This window comes from Podarcis filfolensis (assembly GCF_964270895.1).
Source record: "Podarcis filfolensis genome assembly, chromosome: 2".
Taxonomy (NCBI): Eukaryota; Metazoa; Chordata; class Lepidosauria; order Squamata; family Lacertidae; genus Podarcis; species Podarcis filfolensis.
The window spans coordinates 111492944-111506873 of NC_139605.1; the positions used below are offsets into that span (position 1 = coordinate 111492944).

A 13930-nucleotide genomic window follows, 5' to 3' on the forward strand; every position below is an offset into this window, starting at 1 on the left:
AGCTACAGGATTCAGCAGAAGCCCTGCAGCATCAGCAGAGTGCAAAAGGTCCCGCCACCACACACACAAAATATATGAGAGGAATGCCCGAGACACACCAGTGAATATTCACTGGCGGAACAGCTAAGACAGGGCGGAGTCATGAGCAGGAAAGGAGTGGCACGGGGAGGAGCACTTTGCTGAATCTAAGCCTAATCTAAACTTGGGTCTCCAGCAGTTTTTGGACTACAGTTCCCATCATCCATAGCCACTTGTCCTACTGGCTAGGGATGATGGGAGTTGTAGTCCAACATCAGCTGGGAAACCCTGATCTAAGGCAACCTAAAGGTAAAGGGACCCCTGACCATTAGCTCTAGTCATGACCGACTCTGGGGTTGCGGCGCTCATCTCGCTTTATTGGCCCGAGGGAGCCAGAGTACAGCTTCCGGGTCATGTGGCCAGCATGACTAAGCCGCTTCTGGTGAACCAGAGCAGCGCACGGAAACGCTGTTTACCTTCCCGCCGGAGTGGTACCTATTTATCTACTTGCACTTTGATGTGCTTTTAAACTGCTAGGTTGGCAGGAGCAGGGACCGAGCAACGGGAGCTCACCCCGTCGTGGGGATTTGAACCACTGACCTTCTGATCGGCAAGTCCTAGGATCTGCGGTTTAACCCACAGCGCCACCCGCGTCCAAGGCAACCTAGTGCCCTCCAGATGTAGTCCAAAACTATATGGACAATACCAGGTTGGCTTGATCCTATACCCCTTCGAGCCATGGCTACATCACTGTCAGTGAGAGAGCTTTACACCAGCCCAAGACCTAGATTTCCTCTTGACTTTGGGGGTGAGGTAATCACAGTGGCCACCCCCATGTTAATGGCCATGCAGCCTACATCGCCATGTCAGAGCATAGGATACAGTGCAGCTCAGCACCTAATCACACACCTCAGTATATAAACCACACACAGGGAGGCCACAAATTGTATGCAGGATGCCTGGCATGAGGTAATATGCCCCTGGCGTCATGTCATGCACATTTGGGAACATTGGCATGAGGGCACTTTGAACAAAAAGGAAGCACTTTGCATAATACAGCCTGACCTCACAACACAAGTAATAATAATAATAATAATAATAATAATAATAATAATAATAATAATTTATACCCCGCCCATCTGACTGAGTCTCCCCAGCCACTCTGGGCGGCTCCCAATCAAATGTTAAAAACAGTACAGCATTAAATATTAAAAACTTCCCCGAACAGGGCTGCCTTCAGATGTCTTTTAAAGATAGGATAGCTGCTTATTTCCTTCACATCTGAAGGGAGGGTGTTCCACAGGGTGGGCGCCACTACCGAGAAGGCCCTCTGTCTCGTTCCCTGTAACCTCACTTCTCGCAATGAGGGAACCGCCAGAAGGCCCTCGGCGCTGGATCTCAGTGTCTGGGCTGAATGATGGGGGTGGAGACGCTCCTTCAGGTATACAGGACTGAGGCCGTTTAGGGCTGTAAAGGTCAGCACCAACACTTTGAATGGTGCTCGGAAACGTACTGGGAGCCAGTGTTATGTGGTCCCTGCGGCCACTCCCAGTCACCAGTCCAGCTGCCGCATTCTGGATTAATTGCAGTTTCCGGGTCACCTTCAAAGGTAGCACCACATAGAGCGCATTGCAGTAGTCCAAGCGGGAGATAACTAGAGCAGGCACTGGCTCTGGCGAGACAAGTAGGAACTTGGGCACACTGCCAACTCTGCACCAGCAGTGGTGTGGAATAGGGGGCACAGGGGTGGTTGCCCTGGACGTAAAATTGTTAAGGGCACAAAATTTCAACACCTGGAGCTGCCTCAATACAGCTGTGCACTTCCGGGGGCCACTAGGTGGCGCATCGGAAGATGGCTGACAATAACATCTCTCCGACCCACACGAGGTAATTTGGAGGCTATGATGGGGGTAATTAGCCTCCTTAACACCCCCAGGATTGTGGGGGGGGGGGACGGCCCTTGCCTGCTGTGCCCTATACCACCCCCGAATTTGTGGGGGTGGGGGCACTAGGCACAAAGCCCTCCTGTGGGATTCCGGCACTCCTGGACGCCGTCCCTGATTCGCGCCGCTAGTTGCAAGCATCTTCAAAAGAAACAATTTGGATGAGATAAATTGCACATGCTTCAAGGAAAAAGGGGGAGTAAAGACTGCTGACAGAAGAGATCTCTGATAACAAGACAAGAATAAAATATGAGAAGATACATCAAGATACGGTATGACTGAGGGGGGAGGGGGGAAAAAACCTGCCTTCCTTTTTCTTATGTGATTTAACAAGAATCCCCTCCCCTAATGAGTCAGAAACTAAGGACTTAAGCTGTGGATTTAAGGCTGTGTGGAGATAAACTTTTGAACCAAAGCAATGTTTCAAGATGAAGCTGGAAAGCTAAGAGTTTTGGAATGACGCAGTTAAAAATGCCGTCACCATTTTGGGAGGCATTGTTGGAGCTCTTGGGTCTGGGAGGAGAAAGAGAGAAATAGAGTTGTTTATATATCGTGGATCAACTCCTCGGTGGGACTTAAGAGCGACAAATGCCAAATTTATGATGGAAAGAGCGATGCTATCTACGAAGGAGATATATGGAAACCATCTGGACTTAATGGAGGAACGGGAAATCCATACAGGATTATTATTTTGCTTATCGGCTTAAGGAGACTAACAGAAGAGATCGTAAAGGAAAAATAGAAATTATATGAACAAGATATGATGTGGAAACACCAAGATAAGACTGGATAGAATTATGAACTTTGTCTGGACTGATTGGGACTGATTTGGACATTAACGCAGTAATAAGAAGATGATCTGAATCCCCCTTTGGATCTTGAAGTATGGGTTCCCCAAACAAAATTTAAAAATTTGGCTTTGTAATTTGGAATTTATGCGATGTGATTTAATTTGATGTGATTGGCCAGTTAATAAAAATTATTTAAAAAAAAAATACAGCTGTGCACTTCCGTTGCTGGGCTCCATTCAAATTTTATTTTATATTATATTATATTTTATTTTATTTATACCCCATCTATCTGGCTGTGTTGCCAAAGCTACTGTTGGCGGCTTTCAGCACACATAAAAACATAATAAAATGTCAAACTTAAAAAGCCTTCAGATTCCTTCTAAAAGTTGTGTTGTTCTTTATCTCCATGCAATACAGGAAGTGACCTCTCCAGACAACGGAACGACTCCTTCTATTCTTACATCTGCGGCTGCGATCTCCTCGGTGACACGGATGCTTGAATGCGCATGCGTACTCCAACTGTTTCCCTCCCTAGCACCCCTCTGCATGGCCTCGGGCGCGGGCAACGTACAATATGCCACTGTGCCTTATAAATTCCTTGGTAGTTCATAGACTCCTTTCATCCTTCCTTCCAACTGAAGATATATGAGCAATTATACTTCCAATTAAATTAAATCCCAAGTCCTCTTAGCATTTTTCAGTTCACTTCGTAAATAATAAAGGATGGGGAAGAGTCAGCTCTAAGTTTCTATTGTGAACCTTTACAAATATAATTTGAACTAACCTTCAGAGGAGGATTGCCAAATCATGAATGTAGAGAAGAAAACTTTAGATAAAGAAACCGTAGGCTCCCCTCCCCCCACCTTCTTTTGCACCGAATTAAATCTTATCTCGAGTTCTTGCAGTTGGTTTGTTCGACAGTTTGTGATCTCACCTCTTCTAGCACGTGCCTGTACTTTAGTCTAATTAAGCTCTAATTAACAGGAGAACCTCTGCTGCTTAATGGCAGCATTGGAGAGTTTTTGACAGGCGATGTGCTTTTGCACTCAGCGCCTCTCTGCCCCCCTGCATTCCATGCCAGAGCGAGAGCCAGGTACCGAGATGAACTGCAAGTGAAGCTCATTTCCCCCCATCCCTGGAAGGAATTTGCAAGGATAATTACCCTCAATCATCCTTGTTCTTCCTTTGCCAATGATTTTCTGCTGCTGTGGGGGCTGCCTCCATTAAGGCAGAGCGGAACCGGAAGCCTCAGCCTCACTATAAAGTACACCTGTGCTGTGAGGGCCTCCCTTGCCACACTTTGTCATATGTCATATGTCTGGCCCATATTACTCCCCTCACAACAGCAGGAAAGGAGTGCTATCCCTCCCACACAGGAGAGACATCCATCCTCCCCCCCCCCCATGCTGGTAAGCTCCCGTCCACTTCCAGTAACTGGGGTACCAAACAGAGCATCTCACACAGGTGGAAAAGAGGGGAGGGCATGACACTTCCTGCAACATATAACCCCTATTGCCATTTTCCATGCCCCACTTTCTTTACCAAATGTGGAAAACTTGTTTTCTTCTTCTTCCACTCTATCGCTCTAACACTCTTCTTCCTGCATTGCCAGAGATTGGACTAGATGACCCTTGGGGTCCCTTCCAACTCTATGATTCTTGCCTTTCAGATCACACAAGGGAGGTGCTGCATCCAGTATGCAGATAAGCTCTGCTGGCAAAGGTGTCAGGGACTGGGCAGAGGAGGAATGGTGGAGACCACCTCCCCAGCCTGACCCTTCCAGAGAAGAAGACAGTTCAGAATTACAACAGGGGTTTGAGGGAGATCACAGCTCAGAGGCAGACGAGGGGAAATAATGGGAGAGGAGGAAGAAGAAGGAGCACCAGAAGGGGAGGCAGCTGACGGACACAGTGTCTTTAGAAAGCATTCCAGACCCCCCCTCCCAGAACCCGGAGAGCATTGAAAGTAGGAGAGCAGAAAGCTCAGAGGCAGAGGGCATTTCTCAGCACCCGTAGTGATGGTGCATGAACGGAGAGAGGGAGGGGAGAGAGGAAGGGGGTGGAGACTCACTCGTGGCAACGCCATTATTCCAAGAGACTGCATTTCCAAGCCTCTCTCTGTGAATATAGAATAAAAAGCAGTTGGTAAGAACTTTTCCTTGTCTTATCCGTTCATGGCGTCCTGCTGTGGTGGTTGGATCCACTGCCGTCTGACAAACGGCTAGGCAGTCTGCACCAAGCATAACTTAAATAGCTTATACCGCCTGAGTCTTTGCCAGAAGACCTGGGCGGTGGTTGTTTCTGTTTTTCTTTTGATTATATATTTTGTGTTTTTATATTGCAATTTTAACCTGTGAACCACCTGAGACCTGTGGGTATAGGGAGTATATTAATACAGTGGTTGCTCAGGTTAAGAACTTAATTCGTTCTGGAGGTCCGTTCTTAACCTGAAACTGTTCTTAACCTGAGGTACCACTTTAGCTAATGGGGCCTCCTGCTGCCACTGCGCCACCGCCATGCGATTTCTGTTCTCATCCTGAAGCAAAGTTCTTAACCCAAGGTACTATTTCTGGGTTAGTGGAGTCTGTAACCTGAAGCGTCTGTAACCTGAGGTACCACTGTACTAATAATATTAATAATGTTCTCTCTTTAAATATCTGTTTTAACTTTGGACCAGGGGTACAGTGAGTTTTGTTTCTGCATCTTCTGTTGCTTTGGTTATGGTTTAATGTCTTAAGGTAAAGATAAAGTAAAGGGACCCCTGACCATTAGGTCCAGTTGTGACTGACTCTGGGGTTGCGGCACTCATCTCGCTTTATTGGCCGAGGGAGCCGGCGTACAGCTTCCAGGTTATGTGGCCAGCATAACTAAGCTGCTTCTGGAGAACCAGAGCAGCGCACGGAAACGCCGTTTACCTTCCCGCCAGAGTGGTACCTATTTATCTACTTGCACTTTGACGTGCTTTCAAACTGCTAGGTTGGCAGGAGCTAGGACTGAGCAACGGGAGCTCACCCCGTCGTGGGGATTCGAACCGCCGACCTTCTGATCGGCAAGTCCTAGGCTCTGTGGTTTAACCCACAGTGCCACCCGCATCTTACTTGCATTTAAATCGCTTTCATACCTATGTACTGTAAACTGCCCCAAAAATATTCCCTTCTGCAGCACAGATCATGAGAGAGGCCCACCCAGTCTCCCCCAGCACTGGCCAGCACGCAGCCAGATGTTCCCTACAGAGCTGCCAGTCTCCTTGCACGTAGCAGACAGTCCAGCACCAACTGATGCTGCCCTTGGCAAGGATGTCATCAGGATGTGCTTGCAAGTCCAACAGTTGCCCTGGGAGCATGTGGTGGTTGTCTCCTGCTGGCGGTTGTCATGGATTGGTTGGACACAGAAGAATGGCAGGGGGGGACGACCAGCTGGAGAACCTCCAAGGGAAGAAGGCTCAGAGCCTGGGGATTGGTGGTGGGACAACTTTGAGTCGTCAGAGGGAGAAGACGGAGCAGACTGGGAGGAGGTGTTCGAAGCTGAAGAGGCAACAGGGTTTAGTGAGAAGAGAGAGTCCATGGCAGAAAGAAGTCCAGAATCAGAAATAAGAGAGGAGAGCGGCCAAGAGGCAGAGATGAATCAGGCTGGTAAAGAAGACAGGGTGTCTCCCCCTCCTGCTGCAACAAGCTCCCCTCCCCGGTGGTCTCACAGGACCATAGCTGTCAACCGTCCCTTATTTGGCGGGAAACTCCTTTATCCCAGCGCCGTGTCCCGTTGCTGTCCCTTATTGATGATCTCCTTTAAATTTCCCGGGTTTCAAAGGAAGCAGCTGCTCTCCCTCCCTCCCTGCCGGTCAGGGAGGAGGGAGGCTCCAACTGTGTTGCTTGACTGCCCGGCCCCTCTCCCCCGGCCTCCTCTCACCAGCCTTGGCCCCCGGGAGCCCCTCCCTGCCGGGACTGGCGGGAGCCTCAGGCCCTTCCGCCGCCATCCTCCTCGCGGCCGCCAAACTGAGCTTCTCTGCCTGGGGCCTCCCCTCTGCCTGCTGCCGCCGCCGCCGCTCCCGCTAGGCCATACTGCGGCTGCACCGCTGAAGGACCTGAATGAGATGGGCAGCCTGGCGCGCCCTATGAATTGCTGAGGAGCCTTGAGAGGAGAGTGAGGGCAACCATAGAGAAAGCAGTTCAGAGAGAGGAGGAGGAGGCAGAGGCGCGGGCAGGTGTTCCAAGGGCTAACCATGGAGGGGGAAAGCGGAAGAAGGACCGCAAGTGCTTCTCCCATAGATTTGTAGTGGTAGACTAGCATAGATGATCTGATCTGCGGGTTTACTTCGGGCGCTATTTCCCCCCCCCCCCCTTCCTCCTGCCCCGCCTGATGGAACTGAGAGCTGCAGATGGAGCATGAGAGAAAAGATACAGAACTGCAGCAGCATCTTCGTAGCTTGGACTTCATTTTGCGCAAAAAGTGGTTGCTGCTTGTAGTTATTTAATTGCAGTGTTTCATCAGCTGGTGTCTTGAGCAGCAATCTCTGGAAACGAAGGGCTAAAAACCGGCACTGCTCTCCCAAATTATCTGATCCCTTTTAACTTCATATTTCAGCTGGTTGACTAAAATCCCTTGTTTTGGCTGCTGATCCCTTATTTTCGAGGCTGCTGGTCCCTTATTTTCAAATCTGTAAGTTGACAGCTATGCACAGGACCAGGAGAGGTATGAAATGAGAGAAACAAAGACCCAGGAGAGGAGACTTATGCAGCTGCGGGAAGGTGGAGACCTTCAGTTTCCACAACTGCTTCATAGGGGCAAGACTTACCGAAGAAGAGTTGCTGTGCTGTTTAGGCCTAGCAGTTCCTGAGCAGTTCCTGTTTCTTCCAATAAAGAGTTAACTTCACTTACACTGTGTGATTTATTGCTGGCTCTCTCCTGACAGTGCGACTGAGCAGCAAATGTCTCTGAGCAGCTGTGTTCATTGAAACCAGCCCAGCAAATCCTGGGCACAGTGTCCCCTGTCCCCAACAGCTCTGGCATGCCCAGCGCCCTGCTGCCCATGCTCACCTGTTCTTCAGCTCCTCCACCTGCTTGCTCACCTCAATCCAGCAGTCTGATGCCCGTGGCTGCTGCCTCTGCATCCTTCCCCCTGTGGCTGCTTCGTATTTTCCCCATAGTCCCTAAGGGACTCTTAGTGGTGCATCCCTGGACTACAATGACATGTAGATCCTGGATCTGATGCATTGCTAAGAACTCGTTTCAGGAGCATCCTATCCAAGCCCCACAGAAGAAGAAGAGTTTGGACTTGATATTCAACCTTTCACTGCCCTTAAGGAGTCTCAAAGCGGCTAACAATCTCCTTTCCCTTCTTCCCCCACAACAAACACTCTGTGAGGTGAGTGAGGGTGAGAGACTTCAGAGAAATGTGACTAGCCCAAGGTCAGCCAGCAGCTGCATGTGGAGGAGCGGGGAATCAAACCTGGTTCACCAGATTACGAGTCCACCGCTCTTAACCACTACACCACGACGCACCCTTTCTCAACCTTGCCATCTTCTTGTGTGGTTAAGATGCCGTCAACGCATCTTCAGCTTCCCAAATGCATGTTTCACAGCCACTCTGGGGCCCTGGTTGTAATGCCAGGGACCCTGTTGAAAAGTGTGGGTTCCCTCCAGCCAACTGTGTTGTGTGGTAGTGGTTTCTGCAGTGACATGGGCCCTGTGTCCTCCTGTCAGTACGTGATGCATCACTCCTCACCAGCCAGGGGGTGATAGCCAGAGTGGGGATATTTCTGACTTTTGAGAGCCAAGCACTCCTTGCCCCATCCCCTCTCTGCCCTCCGTTGTCCTGGACCTTCCTGGCCAATACACAGATGTCTTCATGTGTCTCCACAAGCGTTCTGATCATCTCCTGTTCCATAGCAACTGGGGAAGGGTAAAAATAGAAAGCCAAGGTGTGGATTTGAACCAAAAGCTTCCTCAAAGAATCATAGAGTTGGAAGGGACCACGAGGGTCATCTAATCCCATGCAATGAAGGACTCTTTTGCCCAGTGTAGGGCTTGAACCCACAAACTTGAGACCAACTGAGCCGTCCCTGCTGCTGAGCATGTTTGCTCATGCTTTGCAGATTAACCACTGGGTTCCTTTGCTTGCTTATTGCTGCAGCCTGGAATTATGTCTTTTTTAAAGTGTCTGCTTACGTTTGAACCAGTGGTGTTCCCTGTGTGTTTTTCTTTGCTTTATTAGGCCTTGCCACAGGGTTCCCTTGGCCTTGTTGCCTGTGTTTCTTGTGCGTTGAGATGCGGCAAATGACAGGCATGCCCTTGGCTTATCCTCTTGTGCTGGGCTCCCTGTTTCCAGGGACTCCATTTTTACACTGTTTATGTCTTTCTTGGTGACATGTTTTCCCTTCCCAAGCCATGCATGTGTGTTCGATACCACTGCCATTCCACTAGTAGAGCTGCGAGGTTTATCCCTCCCCACCCCAGTGTAACTTGCTCTGTAAATACACAGCTAGGAAATGAAAAGCCATAGTGGGGAAACAAAGTTTTCTGCAGCAGTCTAAACCTATTTTCTGAGCGGTAATTTCTGATGATGTTGTTGGGCATTTCCCTCCCACTGGATTTGCACATCTTGAAATGTACTTTCATTTGCTCGGGGAGAAAATCCTTCCAAAAGGTAGGTTGCAGCAAGTTATGCTATGTTGAGATCAAGACCATTCACAAGGTCGATTTGAGATGTGTCGATTCATGCGGAGGGGAATGTACTTGTATTGACTTCAGTCAGGAGAACCTGCCATCACTTTCATGTCATGGGCTTCAGACTGAGGAACAAGAAACCTCTGGTGTGTATGACAGCCTAATTTTAGCTGAACTGTCATTCCTTCCAGTCCCCATAATGGTTCCATCATCTGAAACCAAAGCCAGATCACTCCCAGGCTCTAGAGCAGGGGTCTGCAAACTTTTTCAGCAGACGGCCAGTCCACTGTCCCTCTGAGCTTGTGGGGGGCCGGACTATATTTTGAAGAAAAATAATGAACGAATTCCTATGCCCCCAAAAATAACCCAGAGATGCATTTTAAATAAAATAACACATTCTACTCATGCTGATTCCCACACCGTCTGTGGGCCGGATTTAGAAGGCAATTGGGCCAGATTCGGCCGCCGGGACTTAGTTTGCCTATCCATGCTCTACAGTAGCCCTTAATCCCAGCAAACACATTTACATCCCCTTACCTTATCCTGGGGATCCTCCTATTATAGCCAAACTTCTGGGATTCTTAAGTTTACTTGTGCTGCAAGGTACAGTATGGCCTAGTGGCTGTGGACCAGAGGAGCCAACTCCTAAGGGCAAAGGTCCCTTCAAAAAAATATTGAGAGGGCCATGGTCCCCCAAAGTTGATGGGCATTTTGCAACCCCCGAGCCAAGGAGATAAGTAACTATACAGTGGAACGTTTTAGAAGCCAAACACTGAAAATATGGAAGTGAATGCTTCCGTTTTTGAACACGCCTTGGAAGTCAAACAGCTTCCAAGACGTGTTTCTCAATTTCCCCCATTGAACTTGCTGACAGCCCTTTGATCCTCGGTTTATGAATGTTTCGGAAGTCAAACGGACTTCCGTAATGGATTACGTTCAAAAACTGAGGTTCCACTGAACAACCTTTAGAAGAAGTCTGAAGGCAGACCTGTATAGGGAAGTTTGTTTAATGTTTAATGTTTTATTATTGTTATGTACTGAAGAATTATGTTTTTATGTATGTTGAAAGCCGCCCAGAGTGAATACCAGTTGCTGGGAAGCATTATTTTCCAGGGACGGATTTACAGACGCCGTCCTGCTTTCTGATTTGATCCCAGAAGGTCCTACTTTTCCTTAAAGGTAAAGGGACCCCTGGCCATTAGGTCCAGTCGTGACCGACTCTGAGGTTGCGGCGCTCATCGTGCTTTACTGGCCGAGGAAGCCAGCGTACAGCTTCCGGGTCATGTGCCCAGCATGACTAAGACACTTATGGCGAACCAGAGCAGCGCATGGAAATGCTGTTTACCTTCCTGCCAGAGCGGTACCTATTTATCTACTTGCACTTTGCGGTGCTTTCGAACTGCTAGGTTGGCAGGAGCAGGGACCGAGCAACGGGCGCTCACCCCGTCATGGGGATTCGAACCGCCGACCTTCTGATCGGCAAGCCCTATTTTCATCGGAGAAATTTTGGAGGATATGGAATTATGTGACTCCTGAGCCAAGGAGATAAGTAACTATACAACCCGTAGAAACATCCGAAGGCAGTCATGTATAGGGAAGGTTTTTTTTTTAAAAAAAAGTTTAATGTTTTACTATGAGTTTTTTTCCATGTTAGAAGCTGCCCATTATGGCTGGGGCAACCTAGTCAGATGGGTGAGTATAAATAATATAACAACAACAACAACAACAACCTTCTTCTTCTTCTTCTTCTTCTTCTTCTTCTTCTTCTTCTTCTTTAGAACATCCCTATTTTCATCGGAGTAATGTTGGAGGGTATGCTAAGGAACCAAACAAAACTGTACAGAGGAGATAACGCTGGAGACAGGACTCCTGTGGCTGGAGTTTCAGGGGTTAACCGCTCAGCAAAAAAAGGGGTGGATGTGGATGAAACCAGGCCCCCTCTGTGCTTAGAAAGAGGCCTCTCTGGGATATTTGTCACCGCAGCATTTTGGAGGCGAGGTTTAGTCAGATCTGTTTAAGGGACTCTAATTCTCTCTGGGCTCCAGGGGATTTGCCAGCTTGCTCTGTGATTGGGCCGGAGGGAGGGAAATGATCAGGCCTGAAAGGGGCGAGGATAATGGGAGTTGCTGGGTCAGCACTTTTCCTGGCCCAGCGTGTTCCAGGCACAGGGGGAGGGAAGGCGGCATGCGACCCCTCTCGCTCCATAGCACTCCTCACTGTGCTCAATTGTGTGCATCGGGTTTAGAGAGGGACCTTGGCTTAGACCTGTTGTTGAACTCCACCCATGTGGCAAAGAGAACAGAGCATCACAGTGGTGGCCTTCTGAGATGCTCTCTCCAGTACTGCACCTAATATTGGGGCAAATGGTAGACACAGGCCTGGGGTAGAGATGGGCATCCTTGAAGCTTGCAGCGCCTACTGTTTCGTTGTTGCTGTCACAGTGGTACCTCGGGTTACATATGCTTCAGGTTACATACGCTTCAGGTTACACACTCTGCTAACCCAGAAATAGTACCTCGGGTTAAGAACTTTGCTTCAGGATGAGAAAAGAAATTGGGCTCCGGCGGTGCGGCAGCAGCAGCAGGCCCCCATTAGCTAAAGTGGTGCTTCAGGTTAAGAACAGTTTCAGGTTAAGAACGGACCTCCGGAACGAATTAAGTACTTAACCTGAGGTACTACTGTACTAGCATCCCCAAACCCACCAGCAATTGCCCTTACTTTCCAGGGACAGACCCAGATTTACAAAAGCCATCCCAGTTTCTGATTTGATCCCAGCATGTCCCGGTTTTCCTTAAAGGGGGGACCCCTGACCGTTAGGTCCAGTTATGACCGACTCTGGGGTTGTGGCGCTCATCTCGCTTTATTGGCTGAGGGAGCCGGCGTACAGTTTCCGGGTCATGTGGCCAGCATGACTAAGCCGCTTCTGGCGAACCAGAGCAGTGCACAGAAACGCCGTTTACCTTCCCAGCGGAGCGGTACCTATTTATCTACTTGCACTTTGACACGCTTTCGAACTGCTAGGTGGGCAGGAGCAGGGACCAAGCAACAGGAGCTCACCCCGTTGCGGGGCTTCGAACCACCGACCTTCTGATCGGCAAGTCCTAGGCTCTGTGGTTTAACCCACAGTGCCACCCGCATCCCCGCTTTTCCTTAGGACATCCCTATCTTCATCAGAGAAATGCTGGAGGGCCTGGTAGAACGTCCCTACAGAATCACAGAATCACAGAACTGTAGAGCTGGAAGGGACCCTAAGGATCATCTAATCCAAGCCCCTGCAATGCAGGAATATGCAGCTGGTCCATACAGGGATCGAACATGCAACCTTGGTGTTATCAGCACCATGGTCTAACCAACTGAGCTATCCAGGCTCAGTTGGTTAGAGTTGTACTGTACCTTGGCTCTTGAATGTCTTGTGACTCGAATGTTTTGGCTCCTGAATGCCGCAAACCAGGAAGCGAGTGTTCCGGTTGGCGAACGTTCTTTGGAAGCCGAACGTCCAACGCAACGTCTGTGGCTTGTGATTGAGTGCAGGAAGCTCCTGCAGCCAATTGGAAGCCGCGCCTTGGTTTTCGAACATTTTCGGAAGACAAACGGACTTCCGGAATGGATTCTGTTTGAGAACTAAGGTACGACTGTATTTTCACTGGAGAAATGTTAGAGGGTATGGAATAGTACGAGCCTATTTTCATCGGAGGAATGTTGGAGGGTGTGCAGAGGGTGCAGCAAAAGACCTTTACTTCTGATCCCAGAAATGTTTTTCTTTTTTTTAAGAAGCAGAAAAACCAGAAATCACAGGCCTCCCCACCACCACCACAAAAAATACACACATAGTTGCACCAAGCTTTCTTTGGTAGTATAATTGAGGAGAGAGGGAGGGGTGTCATTTTGTTGCTGCTGTTGTTGAAACAATTGGGAATCACCAAACTCCATGCTGATTTACCTATGAATCACCTGGCGATATACCAATGAACCCAGATCTGTCTTCTGTCAACTTCTTGGCCCAGGGTTTTACATGATGAAGTCGCCAACGGAGTGTAGAATGGAACCTAGCAGCCTTGGTTTCCAGGCTTTTCCGTGTCTGCCATGTCCATCATCCTGGGCACAGAAACCAGAGCACCATGTTCTAGCTCGCTGGATCTTACCCAAAGAGAACCCAGAAATCCTGGTTTCCAGCTCTTGCTTGTGTTAGCCTATGAGACCGCCATACTCTCTATGTTGGGGCCAGAACCAGTGGCCATGCTCTGTGCCACCAATGTCAGGCTGTGCCATCTTTAGGGGTTCAGATTCCAGTCCCATCCTAGTGCCAGAGCGCAGGTGATCCTATACGGAAGATAGCAGCTGGGTAAAGTGGCAAAAACCTTGCCGACAAAGCTCTGTATAGTTAAAGCTATGGTTTTCCCAGTAGTGATGTATGGAAGTGAGAGCTGGACCATAAAGAAGGCTGATCGCCGAAGAATTGATGCTTTTGAATTATGGTGTTGCAGGAGACTCTTGAGAGTCCCATGGACTGCAAGAA

At 49.0% G+C, this 13930-nt stretch overlaps 1 long non-coding RNA gene across 1 annotated transcript in view; it reads left to right on the plus strand.

Moving 5' to 3' along the window:
- Window positions 1-13930, plus strand: part of LOC310756012 — a 58945-nt gene that overhangs the window by 15846 nt on the left and 29169 nt on the right. The window lies entirely within an intron of this gene.